General features: G+C 39.1%; 1 pseudogene; it reads right to left on the reverse strand.

Moving 5' to 3' along the window:
* Window positions 1–389: 389 nt before the first annotated feature.
* On the reverse strand, window positions 390–10,035 carry LOC116675110 (opsin-3-like; annotated as a pseudogene).
* Between the last annotated feature and the right edge of the window lie 1,986 nt (window positions 10,036–12,021).

The following is a 12,021-nucleotide window of genomic DNA, read 5'->3' on the forward strand; positions in this document are numbered from 1 at the left end:
AATTACATTTGTACAGAGGCCGCAAATATATTTCTACATCACTCATCTGAATTAAGGGCTTTGCACAAGTCCGTAAAAATGTTATGCACAGAAACCTTTCAAAACCTTGCAAAAATTCCTAATACAAGTGTGGATGATTATGTGTTTGCATTCTATTAACGCATCATTTTTTTAAAGTCAAAGCCTGAGAGCAACTGACTTATACATATAGTTCTTTAAGAGGAGATTTTAGCCAGTCACCTGGTCTTTTAAGTTTTCCATCTTTAAAACTGAATGACCTGTTTTTTTGCTCTGATGTATTTTTAGGGAGGCTAAAACTAAACTAAAGTTTGTGTTGTGTTTTAACAAAGGAATGTTAGCTCTCTTTGGAACAAACTCTTTGCAGTGTATCACACCTGTCTGATGGCGTGCAGCAGACTTCCATAGGAGTAGAGGATGACGCCAAATGGCAGGACCAGGCAGAAGGTGAATAGGCAGACGATGTAGGAGATATTGTTTGCCGTCTGGGTCTTCCAGTCCACTGAGCAGTGTGGTGCCTGGGCCCTCGGGCCCGTATCTGCTCCAGCCCAGTAGCGGAGGTACAGTCCAGGCCACAGAGTAGAGCCAGGAGAAGCAGATCCCTCCCAGCGCTGGGCCGAAGTCTCTGTTGTTGGCTATAGTGGGCTTCATCATGGTGAAGTAACGCTCGTAGGACAGGACGGCCAGGGAGATCAGGGAGACGATGCCTGAGCAAGGGAAGTATAGACAAAGTGGTCAGTAAAATACTGTGGCATAAATGTGGCAAGACACATGAAGGAGCTTTTAAGTTATGTTTTCAGTATCAGCTTGTCTCTGTACATTTATGAGTTTATTTATATAACTCATGCAGATGTGTGTTTGCCTCAACTTGTAGCAAGTCAAACAAATTTGTATCTTTGAATTATGATATATATATCTCTTTTTTTGGTGCATGTAATAGGTAGACATGTGAAAATGCCCAAAGTCCATCCCAAAGGGACTTACCATCTCCTACAGAAACACTGTTCATGAACTGCTAAAAAAAACAGCTCTGTTGTAGTCCAGCCTTTACTTCGTGACAAACACACGTTATGTGGCACGCCCTCAAACCAAGCTAGTTAGAGCGGAGGCCTGAGGAGTTCAGATAGTTGTATTGCCATTTCTAGGAGACAGTTTAGAATTAAAGGTTACGTATGAATGACTAATTCGTTTGAAACGTCTTGCTCCAGCAAAACTGGTTTGGCTTTTTTGGGGGGGGGGTTCACAACAGCATGCTTGTCGGGGCCCGCCTGCTCTGCTTCTGACTGGCTAGTAGTCTTTATCTAGGTACTTTGCGACTCCAAACAAAGATGGAACAAAAGTGAGATGCCTATTTGTCTTTTTGAAAACATCCTGCAACTATGATTATTTTCGTCATTCATTTATTTAACTGCAAATTATTTTCTTGATTAGTCAATGAATCCTTTGGTTTGTAGTCACCAAAAAACTATTAAAAATAAAAATAATGCCGTAACAATATCCTAAAGCTTAAGTCATAAAACATATCCTCTGTTTAACAGTCCAAAATCAATTTACTCTAATTAAGTTAAGCTAAACAGCAAATTCTCACATTTAAGAACCTTTGCCCAGGCACTTGGATTAGGCAATGGTAGAGTTAGGGTTAAGGTTAGAGTTAGGTGCCTTGAAGTCAATGGTCGCAGCGCGCTGCCTCAAAGTCAACGTTGGGGCTTAATACACCATCAAGCTAAAATTACGTAGTAATTAATCAATGATCATATTGTTGTTGTAGCTCTAATAAAATGTGAAACTATAAAGTGCACATTTTATATAAAATATAGGTGGCTCTAATCCGTTCACACTGAAACAAACATGCACAGAAAGAATGATTTGCATTAGAGCGGAGGCAGGCAGCCTTACAGCCTTGCTCTACATGTTAAATCCATTCAGCTATTTTATTAGAGTGGATTGTTGCTAAAGTACCAAGTCTTAAATCAGAGCTAATCAGCACATACGGGTATAATTGCTGGTTCCAAGGGCACTTTACTACACTGAGTCTCCCCAATCATAGTGCCTCTGTGCACAGTAAGGGATTGTGATTGGCTGACACCCGTGGCATGTTTGGTGCAGATAGGAGGCTGGGGTCGTTGAGAAACAACAAAAAAAAGATTGAGAATCTTGAAAATAATGGGAACGATTGTGTTTGCAGATGGATGAAGAGGGATTAAGAGTTTTACTGATGCTCTTGGGTTAGATAAAGCACACAGGCTCCACAAGTCTCCCCTCATGGTCAAACAGATCCTTCATTTACATAATAAAATAAAAAGTTGAAATAGTAAAAGATGAAATCACATAGGATTTTTTATTGAAATATTAAACTAAAAGAAATATGAGGAATAATAAGACACACAAGCCCATCAATGAGTAGGTTTACATGCACACCAATATTCCACTATTATTCAGAATATGATAATATTCCGAATTTGACACAGGTCATGTAAATAGCATTTCCGGGTTAGATATTCCAAATAACGCCTTTTTCTGATATAGCATTTTCCGATTAATATGTGGGATATTCAAGTATTATTCTAGTTTTAGAGGCATTCCTTGAACATGTACAATATACAGCATCTTAATCTGGCATTTACCCCAGTTATGGCCTCTTTCCTGTTTACAACTTATGGTCAACTCTGTACTATGCTATGTTGCTATACAGTGGGGTTTGAAAGTTGGGGCACCCCAGGTAAAAAAATTGTATTAATGTGCATAAGAAGCCAAGAAAAGATGGAGAAATCTCCAAAAAGCATCAAATGACAGATTAGACATTCGTATGTCACAAAAAGTTAGATTTTATTTCCATCATTTACACTTTCAAAATAACAGAAGAAAAAAAAGGCGTCTGCAAAGTTTGGGCACCCTGCAGAGTTTCTAGAGTTTCTTGTTTCTCAATCATCGTCTGGAAAAGACCAGGTGATGTCAATCTTAAGGTTTTAAATGCCCAGACTCCTCTGCCCTTGCCCCAACAATCAGCACCATGGCTTCTTCTCAGCAGTTGTCTAGAAAACTGAAACTGAAAATAGTTGACGCTCACAAAGCAGGAGAAGGCTATAAGAAGATAGCAAAGCGTTTTCAGATACCAATACCTCTGTTTGGAATGTAATTAAGAAATGGCAGTCATAAGGAACAGTGGAAGTTAAAGCAAGATCTGGAAGGCCAAGAAAAATATCAGACAGAACCCTCGCAGGATTGTGAGAAAAGCAAGTAAAAAATCCACGTTTGACTGCACGATCCATCCAGAAAGACCTGGCAGACACTGGAGTTGTGGTACACCATTCCACTATAAAGAGATACTCGTACAAATATGGTCTTCATGGAAGAGTCATCAGAAGAAAACCTCTTCTACGTTCTCACCTCAAAAATCAGCGTTTGAGTTTGCAAATGAACATATAGACAAGCCTGATGCATTGTGGAAACATGTTCTGTGGATTGATGAGGTTAAATATAACTTTTTGGCTGGAATGACCAAAGGTACGTTAGAGAAGAAAGGGCACAGAATTTAATGAAAAGACCTCTGTCCAACTGTCATGCATTGGGGTTGTATTGCAGCCAGTGGCACAGGGAACATTTCACGAGTAGAAGGAAAAATGGATTCAATAAAATTTAAGCAAATTTTGGACGCTAACTTGATGCCATCTGTGAAAAAGCTGAAGTTAAGAGAGGATGGCTTCAACAAATGGATAATGATCCTAAACACACCTCAAAATCCTAGGTCGATTACATCAAGAGGCTTAAACTGAAGGTTTTGCCATGGCCTTCACAATCTCCCGACCTCAACATAATTGAAAATCTATGGATAGATATGGATGGATTTTATTCTACTGATTGATTGAATTTTGTAAACGTTTATCTCTTTTCTTTCGTGGTGGTGTGCACGTAATAGGAAGCATCTAAACAGAGGTACGGAAGTTGGGTTTAGGAAATGAAAAACGGGGAAAGGACACATCACACACCGGACACGATCCCCGGCCTCTGGGGTTACGTGCAACAACAACGGGACGGTTGTGTTTAGGAAAAGAAAAATGGGGAAATTACTTGCACAATGGGTGAGACAATCCCTGTCTCCGGGGTGAAAGACCTGTTTTGTTTGACCCATCCACCCCACATTCATACTACTCGCTACCGTAGTCTGCTCACCAACACAAAACCTCCCTGGACATAAACGTGTCTGTGTACATTAATCAATAGATTAAATAGCGTGACCATTTCATCATAGAGGATTTATCACGGCCCTCTTAGATAAGCAGTCAGCAACTTGGTAAAGAAAGCCTGTCAGTGTCTCTATCCCTTCAGAGGCCTAACCCTAACCATTCAGACTTGCCTTAACTGAATTTTAGGCTGTTTTAGCAAATATCTAGAAAAATACTCCATATAGCTGCTGTAAATGGAAAAGATATCCCCCTACACCCCTGAATGTTCACGTCAGCAGAACCATCACAGACTCTCAGTTCTACAAGACATTTACAGCAGAAGGGGCATAGGAAGGGTGAGGGGATCATAACAAAACCTCCATAACCCCAACTATAGACATGTTATGGAATTATCTGACAGATTATCTAATAACTTGTTTGACTAAAAGCAATTTATCAATGACCGACATGGTTCATACAAGGACTGATATCAAATCTGTGTTGAGATTACAATATAATTATATAATCATAGATAAGTAATTTTGTATCTCCTGCCTAGTTTAATGGATTATTTTATCGGACTGCCACCTTAGCACAAGAAATATTTCTCCTAACAGCGACCACTATTCCATTAATTTCCTGTGAACACAGCCCACTTTGATTCTCCATCATGCATTTAACTTTTTTTTTTTTTACCTGAGGTTGGATTCTTCTTCACCCAGCTCCGGAGTGGTGCGGATAGATTCATGGTAAAGTAAATGACCCAATGTATTCCGTCGGAGTCAGCACTGGAGCTAATCATCTTTCATTGTCTCACTCTTTTTATTTGTCTCTCTATAGTATTATATAAATTGTAAAGAAAAGTGGAATCTACTTTGACGGTATGCGCTCTCTCTCTCTCTTTCGCTCTCTCAAAATCTGTATTCTTCCTCTCCCTTCCTGCGTTACTTTCTTTCTCACCTCAGCCTCTCTCTTTGCTTCCCTCAGTTACACTTTCTTGTTTTAGATCCAACTGACGGTAAAGCTAAGTATCACCAATATGCAGCACACTCAGCACAACTTCCAGCAGGTGAGGTGTCTAACATGCACTTACTGCAAGGAACTGCAGGAATAATCTAGCGTATTTGCAGTAATCTGATATCTTAACCATCATGCATATAAGTGGATGTAGGCCATTAGTGAAACCTGATTTCCCCAGCTATCCTGGAGAGAGATGATCTTTCAGGTTCTAATTGACTTTTTACACATGTGCATAGCAAGTCAAGTCAAACTTTTGTTTTGTGAAACACTATTCAGTTCTATTCTTTGTGGTATTAAACGGTATTTAAAATTCTTAAATTTGCTGTAGGTAGGATTGTGAAGATCCAGAATTTAGCCAAATAATTTGAACATCGACAACTTCTCAGTCCCCCCCCCCCTTTCTGCTAAACCCGATCCCAAACACTTCCTAAGCCTCTCCCCCCACAAGGGAGAATGAATCCCTGTGCATGAGCAGTGATTGACATGCAGTTAGACACCCCCCTGACCCTGATTGGTGCATCTGATCAGGGAGCGGTGGATTTTTGCAAACCACACTACAGACTGTAAGTGGCGCAGAGGAGCCTGATTTTCTTTTATTTCTTTTTTAATTACTTCTTCATGTAGTTCTGCTCAAACATTGGGTCATTTTCAGCAAATAAGACAGAAAGTTAGTATTTTAAGTTTTACATTGCACCTTTACACTAACTTAGTGAACCCTGCAGAAACCCTTAATAGATCATTTCAGTTGTCACAAAGGTCTTGACTGAGTCAAAATGGCCGGCCACTAAACAAGAGACATGTACTTTTTGCACTTCACTGCCTTTCTCATTTTTGCACTTATCAACAGATCCATCAACAAAAGAACACTGGGAATCCATTGGCATGTGACACATTTGCTTGGCTGTAACACAGATATAAAGCACTTAACACAAAGCTACTGCAGCTGAATACAAACTCTAAAGAGGCAATGCAATTCAAGCAAAATCTGCTCAGGCAGCAATTTGTTTTCTTCCAGTACATACACAATTTACACTTGAACTCTGATCTTCAAATCTATTCTGAATGTGAAAGGATCAATAAAGTAACTCCCTTTCACTAAAGCTCATACTTTCCACTTTACTCAGGCAGTTTAAGTAGATATTATAAAGATATTCAGATTGCAAAGAGAAGAATCAAAGAAGAATCAATCAATGTCATAATCATTAATATTGTAGTGGCTTAATTGTATCATGTAATAATTATCATTTATTCTTCTTGAGTAACAATTACACATGTACACTACACTTGTTTCGTTGCTTGCATGCTTTCCAACAGCCAGAGCAGTCTGCAATGTTAAATAACTTGAATTTAACTGAGGCATTTTCAACTTGGGCTGCATTCTGTCTTGTTTTTCCACAATCTGGTCAATACTGACCAAACTACTCACATGAATCTTTGATGCCCAGGTACCTATCTCTCCACTCCAAAGAGCCAATGAGCAGACCAGTCCAGGATTCAATCAATAAAGCATCTCATTCAGGTGTTTTTCAACTGTATGTTTCTAAACCTTTCGCCTGCAGTTTGAATAAGTTTAGAATAATACAAACCCCAATTCCAATGAAGTTGGAACGTGTTCTGAAACATAAATAAAACCAAAATAAAATGATTTGCAAATCTTTTAAACCTATATTTAATTGAATACACTACAAGGGTAAATACCCAAATGGGTAACTTGCACATCTGTAAGCCAACCATTAAGGCTAAAAGGTACATACAGGTTTTTGGAGCAATAAATGCTACCATCCAAGCAATGTCTTTTTCAGGGATGTACCTGTTAATTTCAGCAAGACATTAATAAGCCACATTTTGAACATGTTACAACAGCGTGGCTTTGTAGTAAAAGAGTGTGGGTACTAGACTGGCCTGCCTGCAGTCCAGACGTGTCTCCATTGGAAATATTATCAGACACTGTTAAGCAACTGAAGTCGTACATCAAGCAAGAATAGGAAAGAATTCCACCAAGAAAAAGTGTTGTTAAAAGGAAAGGTGATGTAACCCAGTGGTAAACATGCCTCTGTTCCAGCTTTTTGGAATGTGTTGCAGGCATTAAATTCAAAATGCAAACAAACAAACAAAGTTTATCAGTTTAAAATTTTTTTACAACATATCTTGTCTTTGTAGTGTATTCAATGGAATACAGGTTGAAAGGATTCGTAAATCATTGTATTCTGTTTTTATTTATGTGTTACACAACGTCTCTACTTCATTGGAATTGGGGTTTGTACATCACACTTTTCTAGTTAATTAAAGTCACTTTAGAGTGCAGAATAAAATCACAAAGGAAAGAAAGAAAAAGCTTGATGTTATTGGTTATTGCTGGCAACATTCATCATGAAAGTTCTCAGGTTGTAGATAAACTGCAAATAAGATATAAATTGTGCATGTCTCATAACTAATTAACTGTCAGTTTGTTGAAAGATATGCTTGTAGCACCCAGGATTGTATTGGAAAGCTGTTGACCCTGTCAGCCGCTGTGTAGTGGAGTTGTGGGGAATTGAAACAGAAATGTTCAATATATTGGGAAAAAAGGGCAAGGCAGTTTTATTTATGAGACACAATTAATACACAGAGATGGATTTAAGGTGCTGATCACAAGAGTCTAGACAAGACTAGAGATCTTGAAAACATGATCTGAGGAAAAAAACCTTCAGAAAAACAACACCTACTGCACCTTACGGCAGGTACAGACTCCATAGCAAGATCTTACAGAAGGCTACACCACCTTTTGGAAATCCAGATTCCAGAGAGAAAACAGATTTTAGGAGCAACAACAACACTTCATTGCAAGTCCAGACTCCAGAGAAATAAAAACGAATTTAAGAGCAACAACACAATTAGTTATTAACCCAGAGAATACAAGAGATTTAAGAGCAGCAACACCACTTCAGAGAGAAGTTTAGAGATAGATGATGAGGACGTGAGTAAAAAAGAAAAGACTGTGTGATTGTACTTTAGCTTTATTTAAATAGTTGCATTTACTCATGCACTCAATGACATAGTCCCTTAAGTAGGCCAACGAGAAAAACGTCTTCAGTGAGAGCAGGAAAACACTGACAGGCACAGCAGGATCACCCCTGGATCCTTATCTCTCTGCTCTGGTTGTCTTCACGCAGCGACTACAAAATTAAGATCCTAGTTTCTGAGCAAAGGGGTGACATTACTCAAGACGTGGCAGTAATTAGAGTTTTTTTCCCGAAACAGAGTGGTTGCAGGTTTGATGCAAGCACTGGTGAAGAGCTCTGACAACAGTCCTGTGTGCACACATTTAACCACCAGACACAACCTCTAAGGATCAAGATAAGAGTCGAACAAGTGCCGATTTACTATATAACACAATCAGAAATGCTTTTTCCATGTTTTAATGTTTTTTTAGTGTTCATCTCTTCTGCATCTATCAGCTTCCGCCAAAATGTGAAGTTAGCCCCCGGGACTAAATATGAATAATGACACATTAGGTTATCGTTTATTTATGTCTGCAGGAAAAACTGTATGATCCCTATCAGCAGTAACCAGCTCAATACCTTCAAAAGTTGATAGGATAGTGATTAAAATGAACTGCACAATGAACTTTGTCACCAGGAGTCTAATGTTTTGAGGGAGTTTTATGATGTCCGTTGCTGTGGGGGATGGAAGGTTATTTTCTTCATGCTTTTGCAAGGCCGCAAGGGAGCAACTCTTGCAGAACACATCTAAATTATTTGCTATTATACTCACTGTGGGAGCGCCCTGCTGCCACAGTCTTATTAAAGATGAAGATAATCGTTTTGCATAAAAGTGCTGTGAGTGGTCAAATTGGAATAGACATTCTGGAGGCCAGATTTTCACATCTCTATTTGATTTTTTAAAGTTAATATGTTGAGAAAAGAAGGCAATTTACAACATACAGTATACTGGCTGGCTGGCTGGCAGTAGAAGTAACAACATCTTTTTCTTCAACAGTTAGAAGTGAAAACAAGAGAAAACAAATAAGATAAGATTGGACTATTCATTATATTACCCGAAAGAGTTGCCAAAGGAAATAAAAACAGCTGCTTACCTAAACATGAGTTAACGAACCCATACCATACGCAGCCTTCGCGTCCGATCAGCCAGCGTCCCTGGGTGCTGGCCGCGAAGCTGAACGGGGTGCCCAGCACGCTGACCAGCAGGTCGCTAGCAGAGATGCTCACCAGCAGGAGGTTTATGGGCGTTCGCAGAGCACGGTACCGGAAAAACAGCGCGAGCACCAGGAGGTTATTGAGGAACCCAAAGGTGCCGATGAAGCCGAGGCAAACTGCCACCACCAGGTGCCCTTTCGGGGTCAGGGACGTAGGAGGGAGAGAACCGGCCACCTCTTCGTATGGGTCCGTCGACGCCGTGCCACCGGCTACTCCACCAGGACAGTGCGCACAACTCAGGCTCACGTTGAAAACGATCATACCTGGCATAACCGCCAAGTTTGCACCTGCCCGAAGTTTGCACCACGGGACGGAACCATCCGGTCTCTGGGTGCTGTAGACTTTGTCAACCCATCTGGAGAAGCGATTACGCACGGGGAAGTCCAGCTTTTGCGCCGTGCGCTCACATGACAGCTTTAGTTAAAGGAAGAATTAAGTGTAATTGTAAATGCTGGGCTATCCAGTCCACGAGAGCTACTTGGCGAATAAATCAGGATTCAGAGAGCAGATGCTGGTCCGCACAGCACCGTGCGCTCCGGGTCCGGAGAGGTGTGCTCTTTTTCTTGCGCGGCCACCGGTTCAGCGTGCCGTGCGCCGGAGCTTTTATCACTCACAGCGCCTTTTTAAAGCGCTGGGGAACAAAACCCCTCAACAGTGCGTGTGTTTGTGTCTGTGTGTTTGTGCGTGTGAGTGAGAGAGAGAGAGAGAGAGAGAGAGAGAGAGAGAGAGAGAGAGAGAGAGAAAGCAAACCGTCAAAGGAAGTTATGGAACCACTGCATAACAAGGTGACAGGTCCTTGTCCTACAGACCAAGATTCCACTTTTCTTTACAATTTATATAATACTGTATATGGAATTATATAACTAGGCCTATATATATATGTATGTATAAGTGTATATATATATATGTATGTATAAGTGTTATGGCATGCCGTTTAGGAAATAATATATATATATATGAAGTTTATCCATCTGAATATATGGAATGAAAGTCTGAATATATGGAATGAACGTCTGAATATATGGAATGAAAGTCTGAATATATGGAATGAAGTCTGAATATATGGAATGAAAGTCTGAATATATGGAATGAAAGTCTGAATATATGGAATGAAGTCTGAATATATGGAATGAAAGTCTGAATATATGGAATGAAAGTCTGAATATATGGAATGAAGTCTGAATATATGGAATGAACGTCTGAATATATGGAATGAAAGTCTGAATATATGGAATGAAAGTCTGAATATATGGAATGAAGTCTGAATATATTGAATGAAGTCTGAATATATGGAATGAAAGTCTGAATATATGGAATGAACGTCTGAATATATGGAATGAAAGTCTGAATATATGGAATGAAAGTCTGAATATATGGAATGAAAGTTGGAATACATTGACAGAAATGTCACCAAAGGGATACCTTTCTGAATTCACTGGATTTACAAAATGGCATCGGCTGAAATAGTCCAATACTTTGTTGAACTGCAGGGTTTTTTTTGCAACAACTGGTCATACTCCAAACGACACAAACAGTTTGGAAATTAGATAGCGTCACCTTGAGGATCATATTTCCATTATTGCGACATTCTTAGTGCTTATAAGCAATCCTGTTCAACAAAACGTTGCCGAAAGAACATTATGCATCATTCTTGAAGGAATTTATGAGTCTCTTTGGGAGATGTCGGCAGAAGTAACACTTCAACTGGAAGCTAATGGTGTGGGCACTGGATACGGTTACCAGTATTTTGGCCCGTACATGCATTTGCCAGAGTGTTAATAATCTCTTCATTGCTCAAAATAGCTGACACTAGATTCCTAGCCGATTCACTCATAGCGTCCACATTTGTTACATCCTGATTAATCAGCCACAACACAAGATGGCGCCAGCGCCGTAATGACGTCAGCTTTCATTCCATATATTCAGACTTTCATTCCATATATTCAGACTTCATTCAATATATTCAGACTTCATTCCATATATTCAGACGTTCATTCCATATATTCAGACTTTCATTCCATATATTCAGACTTCATTCAATATATTCAGACTTCATTCCATATATTCAGACGTTCATTCCATATATTCAGACTTTCATTCCATATATTCAGACTTCATTCCATATATTCAGACTTTCATTCCATATATTCAGACTTTCATTCCATATATTCAGACTTCATTCCATATATTCAGACTTCATTCCATATATTCAGACTTTCATTCCATATATTCAGACTTCAATTCCATATATTCAGACTTCATTCCATATATTCAGACTTCCATTCAATATATTCAGACTTTCATTCCATATATTCAGATGGATAAACTTCATATATATATATATTATTTCCTAAACGGCATGCCATAAAGTGTGTATATATATATATATATATATATATATATATATATATATATATATATATATATATATATATATATATATATATATATATATATATATGAAGTCCACAGGTACAAAAAATTAGTTTTGCACCAAATGTATCGCAAGAAGTGTTGCAAAAGAGAGCACACTGCAGCGGCAGATTCGAGAGGTTGTAATCACTGAGTTGTGGTTGTAGGCCTACTGGAAAAGTGAAAGTGAAAAAAAAAGGACGAGTACAGAT

The sequence above is a fragment of the Etheostoma spectabile genome, unplaced genomic scaffold (assembly GCF_008692095.1).
Source record: "Etheostoma spectabile isolate EspeVRDwgs_2016 unplaced genomic scaffold, UIUC_Espe_1.0 scaffold00001490, whole genome shotgun sequence".
NCBI classification, from domain to species: domain Eukaryota; kingdom Metazoa; phylum Chordata; class Actinopteri; order Perciformes; family Percidae; genus Etheostoma; species Etheostoma spectabile.